Here is a 5451-nt window from a genome sequence, read left to right on the forward strand (position 1 = left end):
TCTGGGCTTTTATTTGACATTGAAACTACAAGGGATTTTTTTAGTTTTGGACAGAGTAGAGATGGATTAGAACACTTATCGGGTTTCTATTGCTGTTTGTGCCCCCATTAGGGAGATTCATCCTCTCTATTTGTCTTATTTACTGTTATCATTGAAAATGAAAGTAAAAGAACATATCACATTTTGAGTTGTCCCCAGAAAAGTAACAGAGAGGAACCATTCCAATGGGGACATTTGTTCTTTTCACCTGAGGGCCCCTAAGGGATCCCTTTGATTTCCAGGGATGTCCTCTCACTTCCTGTTTTAACTATGGGATAGGATGTGAAGGTAAATCTCCCCAATGGGACATAACTGGTAAAAAACTGGCATGGGTTACAACCCTCCCTTATTCTATCCAATATGAAAAAATAACAAAATTGTGCCATACTAACTGTAATTTTCCTTTCCTGGTGCCTATCCATAGCAGAATACCTGCAATAAGCTCCACCTTGAGTTCCTCTCTCAGGACCAGTGAGTATTATAAAAAGAAGGACTAAAGTACTCCCAGCATTCTCTATATTATAGAATACCGAGGGTGGGATCGTATGCTGCCATGTATAGGCACCAGGAAAGGAAAATTGCAGAAAGTATGGCGCAATTTTCTGTTTTCCTGGTGCCTCCATGGCAGCATACCTGTGATAAATACCTAGCTGAAACAGTTGGATCATGCTGAGAAATAGAAGGATTTTCATTTGGAACAGGCCATGGCCACCCTGATAGCTTGTCTGCTGAATTCCACAGACAAGAGAGCCCCTGGGTCCACTCAGCCTCTAAAAAGTTTGTTGGGACGACCATGTAACTGCTCTGCAGATGATCTTAATGGATACATTTGCCCTGGCTGCCCATGAAGCAGAAACGAACCTGGTTGAATGTGCCCTGATTGAAGAGGGGGGTTCCGAACCCCAGGCCCTGTATGCCTTATGAATTAACTTGTCTATCCATGAAGCAATTGTTCTTAATAATGTCTCTTTGCCCTTGTTCTTGTCCCAGGGGATGACAAATAAATTAGACAAGTCCCTGAAGGATGCTGTAGCTTGCAGATAGCACCTGTGCACACTGCCGATGTTGAGTTCATGGAGGGTCTCCAATTCCGGGTCTGAAAAGTTTGGCACAGCCCATGGTTCAGAAAGATTAGAAGAGGAATAAACATTCGGAACAAATCTGCGCAGTATTCTAAGTTCCTCCCTATCTGGATAGAAAGTAATGTGGTCTTCTTCTGCCCCTAGGGCTTGAAGTTCTCACACTCTTCTACCAGATGACACTGCTATTAGAAAGGCCACTTTAAAAGTCAGGTTCCACAAAGAGGCTGATTCAGATGTAGCAAAAGGCTGATTGGAGAAAGCCTCTAGGACTACAGACAGATACCATGTGGGAAAAGCTTTCTTGACAGGTGAATGTATATTCTTGAAGAATTGAACCACAAGCAAATCTTTGGCCCGCTTCTTGTTTTTCATAGCAGAGATCGCTGCCACCTGCACTTTTAGGGTGCTCAGACCCAGGCCCAGGTTAAGGCCTGCCTGGAGGAAGTCTAGAAACTGAGAAGCAGGGCACGGATCTGGATTGAAGTTCCTGCCAGTTGCAAAGGCTTTAAACTGGTTCAAAACCTAGAGTCAAAATAACTTCCAAACAGCATCCTAAAGACTGGAACCTCTGCCTTTCAACGACCATATGTAAAGATTCAGCTTGTGAAAATTCAGATGTGTGTGCTATTCCTGAGACAGAAGAAAGGGTATAAGTGGAATTTTTACAGGTGGGTAAATACTGAGGAACATCGCTACAGGAAACCATGGACATCTCGGCCTGTACGGCAAGACCACTATCACTGTTGTGACTTCTGTCAGATAAGAGGCCGGGGAAGAAAGGCATTGGCTAGGTTGCTTGCTCATAGACTCAAGTGGGAATCTATTGCTTCTGCCTGGGGATGAGGTAGGTGTGAAATGAACCTCGGAGCCTTGGAATTGTTTGCTGAAGCAAAGAGGTACAGATTGGGAAGGCCTCACAGATTTACAATCCAATTAAATATCCTGGGATTCAGAGACCATTCATTGGCATCCAAGAATTTTTGGGACAAAAGGTCTTCCTCCATATGAAAGTGCCCTGGCAGATAGACTGCTCTTAGATCTATTAGATTCCTTTCTGCCCGAAGGATGATGGGTTCCACTTCTCTCAATAAGGACCTGCTGTGGGTCCCACCCTGACGCTGTATGTATGATACCGTCACTGTGTTGTCCATTCGGAGAAGCACTGGCTTGTGTCTGATATGAAACTTTAGGGCTGTCTGTGCAAGATAGGCTGCTTGAATTTCCAGAATATTTGAGATGATTCCTGCTGCGTGAAATGCCCATCTTTCTTGAACTGACACCTGGTTGCAGTGTGCCCCCAGCCATTCGCACTGGTATCTGTGGTAACTATGGTCCAGCAGACATGCCCCAAGGGACACGATCTTATCAGCATTTCTTTATTTGTCCACCACCTTAGTCCCCTGTGCATCAGACTTGTCAGATGGGCTGAGACCGATATTATTATTATACAGTATTTATATAGCGCCAAAGGGTATGCTCAGCGCTGTACAGTAGCAAGGGGGACAGAACATGGGACAAGACAGTAACAATACAATACACGAGGGGTTCGAGGGCCCTGCTCTTTCGAGCTTACAATCTAGGAGGGAGGGGAAGGTGATACAGGAGGAAAGGGATAAATGATAAAGCTTGTTCAATTGACTTCAAAATTCCAGCTGAAAGTGCCTCAGGTGCCAGTTGGCCCACAGAACCATTGGGATACATGCTGACATAACCCCTATCAGACTGAGGCAGTTTGAGGCTATCAGGTAGGATCGTGTCCTCACTCTCTTCATTCTCTGGATGATGGCTGTCATCTTCTAAGGCAGAAGGGGCACTGTCCCCTTCGAGGTGTCAAACAGGGTGCCTAGATAAATCATTTGGGGTAAGTTGACTTTTTGTTTGATTTATCATCCAACTGAACTCTGACAGTGTGAATATCAGAATCGTCCTGTGCTCTGCAAGTTGGAATGGGTTCTTTGCTAGTAGCAGGACATTGTCCAGATAGTGATATACCCTGAGTCCTACTTCCCACAATGGGGTTAGGACTGCAATCAGAACCTTTGTGAAGATTCTAGGTAAAGTACAAAGACCAAAGGGCAGACTCTGGAATTGCAGATTAATTTGGCCGACTGCAAATCTCAGATATTTCTGAAATGGTGGAAGTATGGGTATATGTAGGCATCTTGAATGTCCACTGACAGCATCCAGTCCCCAGGATGAACAGCATGGATAATAGTTTGCAGCAACTCCATCTTGAAGCTTTCCAAGAATATGTAATGGTTTAGCTTTTTGAAGTCTATTACAGGTCTCTAACCTGAAAACATCTCGGATGGAGGAACCAGCATTACCGCTTGCTGCACCCGTAAGGAATCCAGAAACTAAAGAAGTACCTCCTCCTTCTGAGGAGACTCTGGTATCCTCGTGGGGGTAAAGAAGTCGTGAGGTGGCCGGTTTAAGAAAGTCCAGAAGTGTCTGAACCGAACTGTCAAGATCACCCAGGGATCTCTGCATTTTTGTGTCCAAACTTTGGGAAAATACTTTAGTCTGGCTCCTACTGAGATCATCTGGGCTGGCCAAAAGGTCAAGGCCAAAAGGTCAAAAGACTTGGTGGTGTCCTGCAGATTAGGTAGAGCCTTTTGTTTGTGGGCTTTCAGAAAAGTGGATTGTGTGCTTCTTTCTTGAGTCTCTGCCTTGTCTGGACTGCCTGTAACCTTTGCCTCTGAACTGCTGAAATCTTGAAGTAAATCCCCTGATACATCTAGCCCTCCTGTCTTGGGGTAGCAGGTATGATTTTCCCCCTGTAATGCGGGAAATGGCTTTTTCCAGCCTCTTTCCAAACAGTGCTTTACCATCTAAAGGGATTTTACACCAATTTTGTTTTGCCGCCATGTCAGCTGCCCACGGCTTCAACCATAGGGCCGGCTTTGCTATTATGGTATGCAGCATCATCCTTGCAGAACATCGTATTGTGTCATTAGCTGCTTCACAATGAAGTTGGCTGAGAGCTTCAGCTCATCCAGAGCCTTGAAAATATCTTCCTTGGGAACTCCATGTTGAATAGCCATCTCTATGTTGTCGGTCCATACTCGCAAGTCATTGGAAATGGATGTCAGCCCAACCCCAGTATACAGGCATTCCCAGCCATCTGATAGGCCCTTTTTAGGTCAAGGCCTGTTCGTCTGTGTAGGGGATCTTTAAATTAAGTTGAGTCGTCCATAGGTCAGGTTCTTTGCGAAATGGACCACCGCTGCATCCACTACAGGTGGACCATCCAACATTCTGGAGTCTGTCAACGGATATAGCTTGCCCAGGTGATTGAGGGAAAATCTTTTCTCTGTCTTTTTCCATTCTTCTTCTATAACGTCTCTGATTTCATTCATCATAGGAAAGAAGGAAACTAGCTTTGTAAGAAATGGGAAGTAACTCTTGGATTTCTTTGTTAGGGAATCCATTTCTTCCCAACCAATGGTAAACTTAACTGCCTGGACATAGGGTTTAACCAGGGAAAAACTGAAAACGGAGGGATCCATTACATCTGATGAATCTTCTTTGCTTGATTGTTTAGACAATCTGCTGCAGGGTTAGAGGATTCACTAGATGTTGGGCCTGGTAGAACTGTGTCTGTTGCCATGTTCTAGGGGAGCTGTGATGATTGCTGTGACGGAAAAGCTGTTACTAGTTCTGCGAGCAAATCTTTGACAACGTTTTCCAGTAGGTCCTCAATCTGCTGGCTCTCTGAGTCTCTTTTCACTGCATAGTCCCTGAAAGAGTCTTTGCAGACTAACTTGTCCGGTAGAGGGTTGGCTCCGAGTGCCTGGAATCTCTGTGGCCTAAGACTCGGGTAGCATGATGATCGCTGTCTTTTTGTGAATGAACGTCCTCCAGTCGAATGGTGTTTGGATCTGGAAGATCGATCTTGGCTTGGACTGCCTTCATTGGACTCCTCAGGGTGCCTGGATGTCCCCTTGGACCTCTTCTGGCATACAGGGCTGAAATACATAAATGTACCTTGGTGGAGGAGGGTCTTGTTTGGGTAGCGAATGGTTCATCTCAAACAAAGGGCAGACAGAGCAGCTATAAGACAGAGGATTAGACTGCTGTTTTTAAGAAAAAAGAAGTGACAAAAGAGGGTATTGGGAAGAAGGACTTGCCACAGATGAATACTGTTGGCACTTATATGAGCTCTCAGCAAAGGCCGGCTGAACCTCCTGGGATACATTTGAAAGGGGGAGGAGAAAATGGGAAGACTCCCCCCTCCCTTCCTAGAAGAAAAAAATTAGAGTAATGGCAAAATAGCTGATTTGCCCTCATCCAAGATGGTCGCACCGCGCATGTGCCACCCGATGGCACT

At 45.2% G+C, this 5451-nt stretch overlaps 1 pseudogene; it reads right to left on the reverse strand.

Moving 5' to 3' along the window:
• Positions 1 to 3722: 3722 nt before the first annotated feature.
• On the reverse strand, positions 3723 to 5100 carry LOC149450976 (uncharacterized; annotated as a pseudogene).
• Between the last annotated feature and the right edge of the window lie 351 nt (positions 5101 to 5451).

This window comes from Staurois parvus, unplaced genomic scaffold (genome assembly GCF_062004578.1).
Source record: "Staurois parvus isolate SC_StPar_1 unplaced genomic scaffold, SC_StPar_1.0 ptg000554l, whole genome shotgun sequence".
Taxonomy (NCBI): domain Eukaryota; kingdom Metazoa; phylum Chordata; class Amphibia; order Anura; family Ranidae; genus Staurois; species Staurois parvus.